Genomic DNA, 14,208 nt, shown 5'->3' with positions numbered 1-14,208 from the left:
AACGAATACCAACTCGAGCATAGACAATATATTTCGATTATTCGAACCACTCGAGCTGCGCTCTCGTGATATATCGCGAACTAAGTCTCGGGAATCGGTGTATAATCGAATATTGTCTATGCTCTTGTGATATTATAACTGAATATCATTGAATAGCAAATGAGGAATCTAGAAAATTAACTTACTCCTCGAAAGTTTTGACACCAATTTCTTTATAGAATTTCAAAAAGAATTTTTTTACATCAATTTTAGAAGATGTCCAATGAAAAGTTTTATGAACAACCTTATCAAAAAACTAGGTACCTACTACTTCCAGGCATTTTTCGAAGTCGATAAGACAAATTTGTAATAAGCTTTGGATAATTCGCAACGTGTACTGAAATCTATTCCTGAAAATGAGTTGGAATAATATTTCATCATCATTAATTGTATTATGGAAGTGGCCTTTTTTAGATATAGGAGTTGTGAACTACAATATAAACTGTATTTACTAGTATTGAGGTTCTTCTCCAAGAAGAACTTGTTACATGACAACACCGTTTATTTTTATAAGCGATAACTGTTGAAGAGATCTGAATGTTCCAAGTTAGTTCTAGGTGATATAGAAATCTGAATTTTCAATTCAATAATTCAAAACATATCTGTCTCATCAAATCGGAACTTTGTCGTTAATAACGACAAGAAATTTCATAAATTTATAATAAAAATAAACAGATCACAAACTGGTAAGATGAAATTTGGTGTCGTTATTCACTTAAAAGTTTCAATTCGATGTGATGGATATATTTTGAATTATTGAAAAAACAATTTGATATGTCCCCAATATGGTTAGATTACGTTGTCGGATTGTGATATATTTTCAAATACACAATTTTACTATATCATTAATTAATGTATATTATATTGAATGACATATAGTCATTTGAGTGATTCTCAATTAAATATGCAAATTTGACTATTTGGAATCCGATATTTTTCCTAATTGTCGAATTTATAGTATGCAGAATATTTTTTTTTTCTATATCTTCCTGCTGAAATCCAAGGTTTGGCAACTATTGTCATCCGTTGTTTTACGTCGTTTGGCGCGCTTGAAAATTGTTTTCTGAGTTTCTCATATATTTAGGCATTCATCTCAATATATTTTGAGTTGATATGAAACGTTGATTCACTATGCGAGAAGAAGTGGAGAAACTCGCGAATTGGGTGAAATATCGTCTCACTGATACGTTTTCATTTCCGCGCGCTTCATGTGAAATTTGATAGTTCATGTTGGGGACAAAATTTGCTTACTGAAAATGACATATGCTCCCTATCTATGTTTATTCCTCTACGATTTGATCAAATATTCAAAGCTAAGATGTAAATTCTTCATTCAGTTTCGGAGAACATTGTTGATTGATGTAAAATGATTAAATACGTGACGTCAAAATACTCATTTCTCAAATCTCACCTTCCTGTTCCCTAACTAGGTGGTATCAAGATGAAAGCGTTTCCTTTAGACATACCTGCAACAAAAAAAAAGAAGATATGAAATATAAAACCATAAATTACATCCTAACTGCTGATGAACAAGAGTATTAACACATTAAGTACCATATAATATTACCATATCAATAAGACGTACACCCAGCTATTTTTTCATGAGTTTTCTCGAATGAAAGCCATAAAGAATATAACAAGACATTCCACAGTGGTGGTCCGCACGTATAATCGTTAATTTTAATGTAATTCCTCGGACCCAATATTATCAGTAATCGATCAACTTCCACGGCTCTTGGTTCTTCTTTGATACGGGTCATATTTCCAGGGATTCCAATTCGGGTTGGCGTACTAGATTTATTGCTATATAAGGGTATATTTCTCTCAGCCCAAATAGATCTAAACTCTGCGTCAGACTTCCGAGATTAGGGTTAAGTGAAAAATATCACAGGTAAGTTTATGGGGATACGGACTATCAAGGGAAGTTGAACAGAAGATTATGGGAATCTGAGAATGAACCTGAAACTGATTTATCCGCAAATAGGTACACTTTGATGGTCCACAAAAGCTTTTCAAATGCACAGAGGAGAATTGATCTCTATTGTTTTATCTTTCAGATTGATAGAGCCGTTTTTACTGCTTCAAAGAAAGAACTGACATGGGACTGATTTTTACAATAGCTTCGAGGATAATAACTCTGAACAGAGAAGTTTATTTTAAGTAGGAATTCAAGATAGTTTATTCGATATTTTCAATATTTTAAAACTCATATAAACTGTTGTGCGAATTTTTTGTATGAAGCTAGTGGCAGTTACTAGAAAAGTGATGAAGAATTGTTGAATTTTAAACCAATTATTCACTCATTCGAAATATTTTAGTGGTTTTAAAATTAAGATAAATTTAGCAATTTGTGATTTCAATTATTAATTGTCAATAAATGTTGAAAATTCAGACATTTTATCAACAAAGATCTAGAAGAAAAGCACAAATGTTTACTTTCCGTTCCTTCTATCTATGTTCCAAGGTATCAGTATTCGAAGGACCAAAGTAGATGAAACCAAGTCGATGTTGGAATGATTTTCAACAAATGTGGCTTGCTGGAAGCAACAAGAATATCCTACAATGGAACTCTCCATCCGAGAAACTGCATTGGACATATATGGAGATATTGAATCAATTAGATTCAAATCTCTTGGAAAAACCCTCAGATCTGATGCCAACTAAATTCGATTTCGAAGTACTTTTTGAAACGGTCATTGATGACCAATGACTTCATGAATCGCTTGGACAAGAAGTCGTCCATATGCTATACCGATAGATAAAAATTAGAAAGAGACACAGGTATTAGGGTTTATGGGCCTAAAACGAGGATCTCTAGATCTCTTGGAAGTGAGCTCTCTATCTTGAAAACCGGGACACTTGCTGTCTATACTCCACCCAAGAGTGTCTCGAAAGAAACCTCAAAGTGGACAGCCAGGCCACGCTGAGATCCCTGGAATCATATAACCAGGTGTCTCTACTGACATGAGAGTGCTGTAATACCATAAAGCAACTGGTCAGAGGGAATAAAATAACTCAACTAAGGGTACTGGGGCATTGTGGCATTGAAACGAAAAAATCGATGAACTTGCAAAAAGATCATCAAGGTTAACACATGTTGGTCCTGAGCCCTTCTGCTGGTTTGGACAGGATTTCCTATTCCCCCAATTGGGACCGTCTCCGACACTTTCAAATACCTCGGGCACCACTACACCTGTGCCGGGGTTACCCCAAGTGACTCCACCAACCTGGATGCCCAACTGGGCCGCATAATGAGAGCACCCTTGAAGCCCCAACAGAAGTTTGATCTCGTGAATCACTATTTAATACCGAGATATGTATACTCCATGCAATCCCCTTCAGGCAACTCCAAGGTCCTAAAGAAAACCGACAGGCAGATAAGAAGAGCAGTAAAGAAGATTCTAAGACTGCCTGTACACATAATCGATGAAAGTCTGTATACCCCCGTACATCTGGGGGGTCTTGGTGTGTTCTCTTTCTCCAGGAAGATCCCAATAATCATAATGGCTAGAGTAGAGAAAACGAGACGATCCTGTGAACTTTTTGATGGAGTAATGACGTCTTATATTTCCTGGGCCGACCGCGTGAGAAAAATGATCAAGCCACATCTCAACACCAAGCATGCGGTCGACAAGAACAATGCAGAAATATTGGAGAGATCATTCTACAGGACAAGCTGAAAACGACGGTGCCTCAAATTTTTACGTTCATTCATCGCCGATGGTGTGGTCAGGGAAGGACTATATCTCAGCGATCAAGCTGAAAACTAAATCGCTGCCCACGAGAGGGCTGCCGTATGGCTCCTGTGAATCCAGGATGTGCAGAGCTGGCTGCGGTAAGGTGGGTCCCTTTCCCACATGCTCCAGCAATGCCCACTTGGCCATACCACGTGGATGAACAGACACAATTTTGTCGTGAAGAGGATCGCCAATGCAGCTCGAAAGAAGGGATGGGAGGTTGTCGAGGAGCCTCACATCAGGGACACCAGAGGCAGGCTCAACAACCTCGATAAGGTCTGCACTAAAGACGCGGAGGTGATAGTTGCAGACGTGGGGGTGTCATGGGAGGCCCCTAGGTCGTTCTCTGAAACATATCATCTGAAGAGAGCAACATATGATCAGACAGAGCTGTTGGAGGTGATGGCGGCAAGGAATCCTGGCAGGAGCATCCGAGTTCTACCCTTCATCATCGGAGCAAAGGGGTTCTGGTGCCGAAAAGGGACCTCGTGATGACAACTCTACGAGGAGGATGGTCCATCTACAAAGATGTCAGTCGCAGATCGTGGGATTAGCATTTTATTTTTTGCTACCTCTGGCAAGATCCACAGAGCGTAATCGATCTTTTATGCGTGTTGCATGTGTTCGTGTTCGGGATTATGGCCTTTTTCGCTCTAAGTGTGTGAGAGTGAACGGTTGAGCGTTATCACTGTTATCAGAGACAATTTTTGATTTTCACTTATACCATTGTTCACTGCCGACATTCCATTTGTTACCTTGTGATACATACTTATATGTACCATTGAATTGTGTCCTACATACACTTGCACTATTTGTAATTCACACTGTTTACATGAATAAAGATCTTTAACAGCGGTCCAACAATGGGAGTGGGAAAAACCCTCTGGAGAAACACTCCAGGTCTTCCTCAGACAAAGAAATTTGTGGTACTTTCACCGACCTATACCACGAAGCTTCTGAAGCTACCATGAGCTGAACTTCGTGTAATGGTGGGACTGTAGATAAAACACTGTTGGTGTAAATATCTTTTGTACCGCATGGGTAAGTCAGCAGATGAGATCTGCAGCTGCAGGTTCTGTGGAAAGGAGGTTGAAACAGCCGAATACATAGTGTGCAACTGTCCAGAGCTGACTGGCCTAAGGACCACTCACATGGAAAAGTCAGTTCTGGATACTCAAGAAGTGATAGCCAAGGCTCCTAAGGATGTCGTCGGTTTCGTTAACAGTATCAACGGCCTCCCTGGGTTTGTATAAATAGGTAGGGTTGACAAAAATATCCAAATTGGTCGCAGTTCCTAGAAGGCTAACAGAGCTGCAACGACTACAATTCAGTGAATAATAATAATAATTTAAAATTCATATGTCATTTGATTAACTGTATCAATATTCTAAGGACCAAGGAAGATGAAGCCAAGTCCATGATTTTCAACAATTAGGCTATCAATTTTTTTCCTCAGGCAATTATGTATGAACATATCGAAAAAAAAGAACCAAAAGAAGTTATTTATCCGAAACAGAGGCATTTTACAGTGGCAGTCAAAATAAAAAGTAAAACACCAACAACATAACCTTCTAGAAACGATGAAACGATCAAGCTGTTCATTGAAACTTCGAACCAATTCAAAATAGTAGTCTATTCTTTCACATGGATTTCAATATCCCAATTACAGGTTCGATAAACAGGCGGATAAGCTTGCCCCTATACACGAGTTATTTCTAGGAATAGGACGTTGACTTCCAAAGCCAAATTTACGGTTGTTTCGAGAAGGTTAAGAGAGCATGTGGTTCGATTATGGAATAACACAATCACAGGAATGAAACGCTATTATAATGGGCTTCCTGTTGCTTCACTGAGGGGTATATAATGAAATGATGGAAGTTACAGGTGGATTTGAACGAAAAGTTACAAGTAGATTTACAATGGATACAAACGGTTCTTTTTATCAAATCTTTTGCTCTTGGATGATCTATGTCATTATTTTCACAAATATAAATGAAATATCCTCAATAGCTAAAACTATAGTTGAATTAATGAACTAACCTTTCGATTATTCACTCATATTTAGTTTTCTCTGTACGTTGTCCGATCAATCTGCTACAACACTGTTCATATGAGGTCGTAGCATATAGATAAATATTTTTGTTAAATCGGTCGCCATCTTGAACAGTAATGCCAACTCAAAGTTATATACCTCGAAAAAAAAAACACCCGTTATATTGGGCAACAAGTGGGAAAGTCCAACTTTTCTCACGAGTGAGGAAGTCTGTGGCGCGAGCCTGAAAGGCGAGTGCCGCAAACACACGAGTGAGGAAAGGACTTTCTCCACATGTTGCACACTATAATAATACTGTTCCTACAACTGCACAAATTTGAATAATTCAAGTAATGTACCTAATTCAATTCAAAATGACGTTCGTTGAAAGTATCTGTTCATTTCTCGAGTTTCCCTAGAAACGACTTCTCAAATGCCTAAGTGCCGCGTGGAATAATATTTCTCTAATTCTGTGGTTATTCCGTTCATTCTTCCACATCTTGTAGAACAAAATCGTGCGAGAATATATCAGAAACGCACAGTTTTCATGGTTATATTTCATTATTATATGTTGGTACTCCGAACTTTCCGTCACGGCTTTATCTGTCAATTCATCAATATGCCTTAAAGAAATCACTTCTGCCAACCAACATTTTTCAATACAAATATCACTAAATGATATTTATGGAAATATTGCATAAATTTCAATGAAAATGCAATGAATTAGAGAGAATAATGTATAATTCTGGCACAGAAGGCTCATTCTACCACTCGTTCATTCAAAAACTCGCCACTTCGTGGCTCGTTTTTGAATTTTGAACTCGTGGAAGAATATCAATGCCTTCTGCACTTGTATTATAAATAACTATTCTACAATATGAGTAATACATTGTTTTGAAATTGAGTAAGCTATGAAGAATACGCTACTTTCCATAGCAGTAGTAAGACAACGTTCTATCCGAACCGACCTAAGTTTGTTGAAAATAGGACTATTCATGTCCAATTCATTGCACCATCATTTCCCAGAAACTAATGTCACATTGATTCCAGTTGAGAGCTTGCTGCTGCATACTAGTTTCCCTGAATTGCCATGAGGGTGGAGCTTTTCTCTTAATTTTCAAGCAAACCAAATCAGTGTTGTCGAACGTACGTAATAAATATATTGTTGCAATTGCATCTTCTCCAGACGAACGTCATCAGTCTCGAATAAATAAATATCAATTTGATGTTCTATGAACCGGTCCTTTATGTCAGTTGTGCGGTTAAATTGATTCGATTGCTTTCATCATCGAAGTTAATTACGGCACGGATCGAAACCACTTAAACGATCGTATGAATCATCGCGTATTTACACCCAGTTCGCATCAGTCGTACCAACGCACGCCCTTTTTTGCCTGGGTACAGTTACGCTTTTTATCAAATTGGACAACATCAATATCACAAACCAGATGTTTCAGTCGGTTCCTGAAGGCAGAGTTACTTTCAAATGAGATCATAAGTATGGTGTTGTGTTATGGTTGGCACATCTAGTAAACCGGAAAGTGAATCTCCCGCCTTAAATGTATGTAGGAAATTACCATATCGAATTCATTAACTGAAATGGTATAATCCGAGCTCTATTCTCATCGACTTAAAGAGTATTAGACCACAAGTAAAGGGTGTTTTTTTTTAGAGCTATAGAACTTTAAATTGCAATAAAACAACAATGGATTATTCGATTGACAAGAATTTTATTTATCCGCAAGATAATCTTGTGGCATTACATTTTAAATATGATTTCTGGCATATGACCGCCACGGCTGGCTCGGATGTAGTCCAATCTGGAAGTCCAATTTCCAACATTTGTGGCCGTATATGGGCAATAACACGGCGAATGTTGTCTTCCAAATGGTCAAGGGTTTGTGGCTTATCCGCATAGACCAATGACTTTACATAGTCCCACAGAAAGTAGTCTAGCGGTGTTAAATGACAAGATCTTGGAGGCCAATTCGTGAAATTAGGCGGTAAGCAATCGTCTTTCAATAAATCGATTGTGGCACGAGCTGTGTGACATGTTGCGCCGTCTTGTTGGAACCACAGCTCCTGGACATCATAGTTTTCAATTCAGGAATGAAAAAGTTAGTAATCATGACTCTATACCGATCACCATTGACTGTAACGTTCTGGCCATCATCGTTTTTGAAGAAGTACGGACCAATGGTTCCACCAGCCCATAAAGCGCACCAAACAGTCAGTTTTTCTGGATGTAACGGTGTTTCGACATACACTTGAGGATTAGCTTCACTCCAAATGCGGCAGTTTTGTTTGTTAACGTAGGCATTCAACCAGAAGTGCACTTCATCGCTAATGGACGTAGTGCGCGATACGTATTCCGCACAGAACCATTATTTTCGAAATAAAAGTGCACTATTTGCAAGCGTTGTTCAGGCGTGAGTCTATTCATGATGAATTATTGCCAAACCAAACTGAGAATAAATCACTTGACAGCTGTTAAATCGGTCGCCATCTTGAACAGTAATGCCAACTTAAAGTTATATACCTCGAAAAAAAACACCCGTTATATCAGTTCAGAAAACCTGGCCACCTAAACAGCTGTTTCCCTGTGATATCTTTATCATCCTAGCAGGTAAGACAGCCATAAACAATTTCTCGATACTATTTGAAATCTCCAAGAGCATTGTTTCACGATGATATATTCAGAATGCTGTTTCGTAGTCTCCAGTCATTGTTCTCTGCATGTAAAGTCTTCGTCACGGTAATCGCGTGCATTCACAAAACACGGTTTCCATTAGATAGTGAAAAGTGGGTTGGAAATTTCACTGGCTGCGACACTTTTCCGATATCGCATTCATTCCGAGTGCATCCGTAACATGACGCCAGCAGTATAAACAATTCATGGTGGCGCGTTGCCAAATACCCAAAAGAAATGGGGCGTCACACATCAGGACATGACATCATCGGCCTAGCCTCGGATGAATAAAGTCACGTTCAATTTGATGTTTGGAAAATAGTGACCACCGCATACCTCCTTTCTGGGAAGTTCACTACTAGAAATATTTAAATATTCAGATCGTCCCCGTCATTTGAATATGAATATGTGATCATTTTGTGATATGGGGCGATTGTTAACAGTTAATTTTAGGGTCAAATGATTCAGGTTTTGAGCTCGTCCTGTCATGTCATCTTATGGAAATATCCATGTGATTAGGCGCGCAATCATTCAGTTATAATGAAAAATGAGAATTATGAATATTTCGGTGGTTTTGAAGCGCAGATATTGTATGTCCAATTTGAACTGCAAAAAAATTATGAAATTCTTCTCGTTATTCGGGAGATATAATATTTACACAGTCTCTATATGTCTTCAAAATGTCATTTTATCCAGACATTAGCAAAAAGCGGACATACAATATCTAGTCTTCAAATCATTAATTTATTTTGTGCCAGGAAAAATCAAACACAGGGTGAATTTTTCAAATCTTGAAAAAAAACATCTTAAGGAAAAATGGATGTTTTTAGGGGGAAGTCCACCTCCTCCACCCTCGTGGGGGAGCTTGCCTTCCAGTCCCAGAGTTCTAATGAACTCCATTAAATGGGATGGTTCAAGGAGGCTACTTCCTCACTTCTCTCATCATGAATAGACTCACGCCTGAACAACGCTTGCAAATAGTGCAATTTCATTTCGAAAATAATGGATCTGTGCGGAATACGTATCGCGCACTACGTCCATTTTATTTTGTTTAGCGATGAAGCGCATTTCTGGTTGAATGGCTACGTCAACAAACAAAACTGCCGCATTTTGAGTGAAGCTAGTCCTCAAGTGTATGTCGAAAGACCGTTACATCCAGAAAAACTGACTGTTTGGTGCGCTTTATGGGCTGGTGGAATCATTGGTCCGTACTTCTTCAAAAACGATGATGGCCAGAACGTTACAGTTAATGGCGATCGGTATAGAGCCATGATTACTAACTTTTTCGTTCCTGAATTGAACAACCATGATATCCAGGAGCTGTGGTTCCAACAAGACGGTGCAACATGTCACACAGTTCGTGCCACAATCGATTTATTGAAAGACACGTTTGGTGACCGCATAATTTCACGTTTTGGACCTGTGAATTGGCTTCCAAGATCTTGTGATTTAACACCGCTAGGCTACTTTCTGTGGGGCTATGTAAAGTCATTGGTCTATGCGGATAAGCCACAAACCCTTGACCATTTGGAAGACAACATTCGCCGTGTTATTGCCGATATACGGCCACAAATGTTGGAAAAAGTCATCGAAAATTGGACGTCCAGATTGGACTACATCCGAGCCAGCCGTGGCGGTCATATGCCAGAAATCATATTTAAAATGTAATGCTACAAGATTATCTTGCGGATAAATAAAATTCATGTCAATCGAATAATCCATCGTTGTTTTATTGCAATTTAAAGTTCTATAGCTCTAAAAAAAACACCCTCTATTTCCACTTTTTTATTATCTAAATAACAATACTTTCGCTACACAGTAGCTAGTTGATCAAAATGTAAAATCTGAAAAAGGCCAATCAATTCAGATTGCAATTTAACTCAACATTTTGAATGTATGATGATGTTTGAGTTTTTGGATTGAATACCGAAATCGCTGAATCTGAATTAAGACTGAAATTGAGCAGGATTTGTCATAAAAAAAACAAGGTCACCCATCACATTAATCAATAAAAATAAAATATCTTCTCTCCTCACAAAATATCTACATCTATCGTTTGATTTTTATCTTTCAATACAATACCTCATTTGTTCTACTCATTTATAAATAGTTTTTGGAAGGTGTTTGCCGTTGTCTCGATTGTCTGACAGGGGTACGTACCGCTATGAGTTTGAGAAACCCTGGTGTAGTCCATAATATTTCAAGTTATAAATAATTTCCAGACATAATGACTTCAGTTGTTAGTTTAATATTAGAAATATAAGGGATTGCCTTGACTGCTAGCGCAGCAGGTGCCTTATTCCATCTTCATCCATAGAATGATAACGACTCTGAGCTATAAAGAAGTTACTAACGAGTTCACGCCATGTCAAATTTATTTGTGTCTTTTTTGACTACGGGATTGAGGGAATGAGAGTTGGAAGAAGGATTATGTGAATCATCTAATCAAAAGGAAGAATATCTCATATTGCTGTTCTAGAATGGTGATGAAAAAATCATATGCAAGACGTTGATATATTTTTTTTTAGATTTTTGACAAATTCAACCTAAAAAATTCACCCGGTATATATTTTCAATTTCATTATTATATATTGGAAGTTTATTATTAGAAACAATAGTTGAAACGATAGGTATATCAATATAAATATTTGGAATGAGTATCTACACATATCGCCAAAATTCTTGGAGCGCCCTCGTAAATTGTAAGAAAATATTTATGATGGATATATGGTTTTTTGTACATTTAATCTTCATTTCTTTCAAATGTGCTGGACATGCAGAAATATATACAAAAACAATTTTCTATAAAATTACATACCAATGTTTCAAAAGTGGTTCATATCGATTTAGCGTGTTTAAGTGATTATTGAGTTTTTCTTTGGAATTATGCCTGGCAATAGATTGTCAGTATTCAATAGACCAAGAATAGTGGCTTTGCATGATGAGGATCTGTCGAATCATCAAATCGCGGATAGACTAAGGGTACCCCGCATTTCAGTTACCTGAATAGTGCATCTGTACCAAGAAACTAACAGCGTTCACAGAAGACGTGAAACTGGGCGTCATAGAGTAACTAATGCAAGATAAGATCGGTATCTAGAAGGATATTATATACGTCGGAATCGAACCATAACAGTCTCAGCTGTCCGAACTCATTTAAGAAGAACGTTTGGTCGATTAATTTCTAGTACCACAATCAACGAAGACTTGCTAGATCAATTTGCGATCCAGGTGACCATTAATAGTACTCAGGTTACTTACAAGAGGCATAGCCTCTCATCTACAGTGGGGACTGGAAATTAGAGACTGGCTGTTGAGTCAATGGCGAAATATTATTTTTTCAGACGAAACCAGAATTGGTTTAGTTTTGACAGTAGGCGACACTGAGTTTGGAGAGGGCCAGAGCAATACGAAAGACAACCTTCTGCCAAAGAATTCGTTTCATATCAAGAAGGATCAGTAATGTTTTGGAGAGGCATAATACAAAATCGTCGTACGCAGCTTATTCCCATTCTAGACACTATGACAGGGGATGGATATGTTCGAAACATTATTGATCCCATTATTTATCCTCTCCAACATGAAATTGAAGTTAATTTAATTTTGATGGATGACAATGCTAGGTCGATTGAATGAGAATACTGCAAAATGTATAAGACATTGCGAATATTCAAAAATTACCGTGGCCAGCAAATTCGCCAGACATGAATCCCATTGAGCACATATGGGATTTTTTTAAACGAGCAATCTCAAACACCAGGAACTCACACGCGCGACCCAAGAAGAACTGAACAACATCCCAACCCAATGGATGATACAATTAACTCACTTATTGTATCCATGCACTGGCTCGTTAATACTTTAATACAGAATAAGGGAGGACACACCGAATATTAATGCATTTTTGATAACGCTCTAAAGTGGTTTTCTTCTTTATTTCAGTTTCTGGTTAACATTGATAGGAATTTACGGCTTGGCTTTATATTCAAGATGCATGACTCAAGCTCAAGCCAAGTAGCTTTAGCTTGACTTGAAATCAACTTAAGTTCAAGTCAAGTAGTAGTTTCTCAATGTCAAGTCAAGTATTCATTTATTAAGTACTTGACTTGACATTGAAAAACTACTTGACTTGAACTTGAGTCGATTTCAAGTCAAGCTCAGGCTACTTGGCTTATCTGAATCCTGTTCATTGTATTATGCACTATTTTCCGTTTGTATTTTTATCTTGTTCAGTTAAGATTGAATTCAGCCATTGCATTAGTTACATAAACGAATAAAATGTAGTTTGTAATACACTCATTGACTTGTATTAATAGTGTCTCATTTCAACTTACATAAGGGAGTCCAAGAATTTTAACGATATGTGAACTGGCGAGATCTAAGTCCAGAGTCATTAAATTTGAAATTTGAATGTAAAAATTAAAAAATCCACAATTTTGAAACTCTTTTCATCTCTTTGCATGACAACCCTGTATCCATGTAGCTAAATTGTTGAGAATGTGGGTGAATCGATTCAACTCCTATTAGGAAGATATTTCAATTCTTCCTACAAAACCCAATTTAACGCCTAAATAACAATTACCAAGAATACCAATAAATACTTTCGGGCTGTTCGGTGAATTAACAGAACAGACAGAAATAAATGAGAAGTTTGAGTTGAACGTCCGCAATTGATGCCATCCAAGTGGTGACCACGTCTGAGTGGGCTGTGGCAGCGGCATACAGTCTATGAAAGATTATACATTTTCACTAACTTCTACTCAGTAATGACCTCTCTTAGTATTCAGCACCTGCTGGATTGAAATGCACACCAGCCGGACGATGATGAAATTAAAAGTGGAAGAACTCAACGCTTTATAATAATATGGACCGTCACCCACGTTGGCGATTAAGCAGGCTATGAATGATTGAGTAGATACTTGGCTATTAAAAGGTATACATTTCACTACTGACAGGTGATAGTTTCATTAAGGTTGCACTAAGATTACTTTCATTGAAAAACTAGCGAAATACCATTAATGAGATGAAATAGAGGAATGATCTTTAGTGAGTGTGGTTCAAGGTTGCATGACGATGATGTTGATTGAAATGGAAAGCTTTCACTTCCTAATGTATTGGTTTCAAAATTCATTTATCTTTGTTGTGGATCAGGAAGTGGAATATTGAGAAATAATTCGGTTATATAGGTTTTGGGAGGAAATGTAATCACCGAAATATTAAAAGAAACGTTTCTGAATCTTCGATTCGCTAATCTATAAACATAAATGAATAATTCGAATGTTTGATGAATTTGATATTTACTCGATGGAAAGTCATTATTGAGAGAAATAAAACAAAATTAATTTCCATAAACACAGTTTACATATTTGTGGAAATTAATTTCTAATTTATTTTATTTATTAGATAATTTCAAATATCCCAACTTTTATTAAGCTTTAGCCTTCAAAATGCATACATCAGAGTTGCACATACTAAGCTGCATGAAAATACATAGGGGAAATGCTGACAAAATGACATACTGTTTTGTTTTTCAATCATATATTTTTAGTTATTGCAATAATACTCCCATTTTGCTGCTAAATAATAACTCTGGTTGATTGTTTTTAAGTATTATAAGCTGAAAATTGAATTAAACTACAAAAATAAAAGATATAATAAATCATTTTGACTTCTAACAAAATCCATTTTGTCCGTATACTAAGGACAAAATG

The 14,208-nt window shown here is 37.2% G+C and overlaps 1 protein-coding gene and 1 long non-coding RNA gene across 4 annotated transcripts in view; both read right to left on the bottom strand.

Annotated features, from left to right (window-relative positions):
• LOC123672530 (lachesin-like) overlaps positions 1–14,208 on the bottom strand; it is a 143,450-nt gene that overhangs the window by 79,200 nt on the left and 50,042 nt on the right. The gene's annotated exons all lie outside the window — the stretch shown is intronic.
• Positions 1–14,208, bottom strand: part of LOC123672532 — a 70,695-nt gene that overhangs the window by 43,737 nt on the left and 12,750 nt on the right. The window contains exon 2 of the long non-coding RNA XR_006746322.1: positions 1,451–1,505. This is a non-coding gene — a long non-coding RNA (uncharacterized LOC123672532). The remainder of the gene's footprint in view (positions 1–1,450; positions 1,506–14,208) is intronic.

This window comes from Harmonia axyridis, chromosome 2, assembly GCF_914767665.1.
Source record: "Harmonia axyridis chromosome 2, icHarAxyr1.1, whole genome shotgun sequence".
Classification (NCBI taxonomy): Eukaryota; Metazoa; Arthropoda; class Insecta; order Coleoptera; family Coccinellidae; genus Harmonia; species Harmonia axyridis.
The sequence above is the reverse complement of the archived record's forward strand: the minus strand, read 5'-3'. Positions and strand labels throughout refer to the sequence as shown.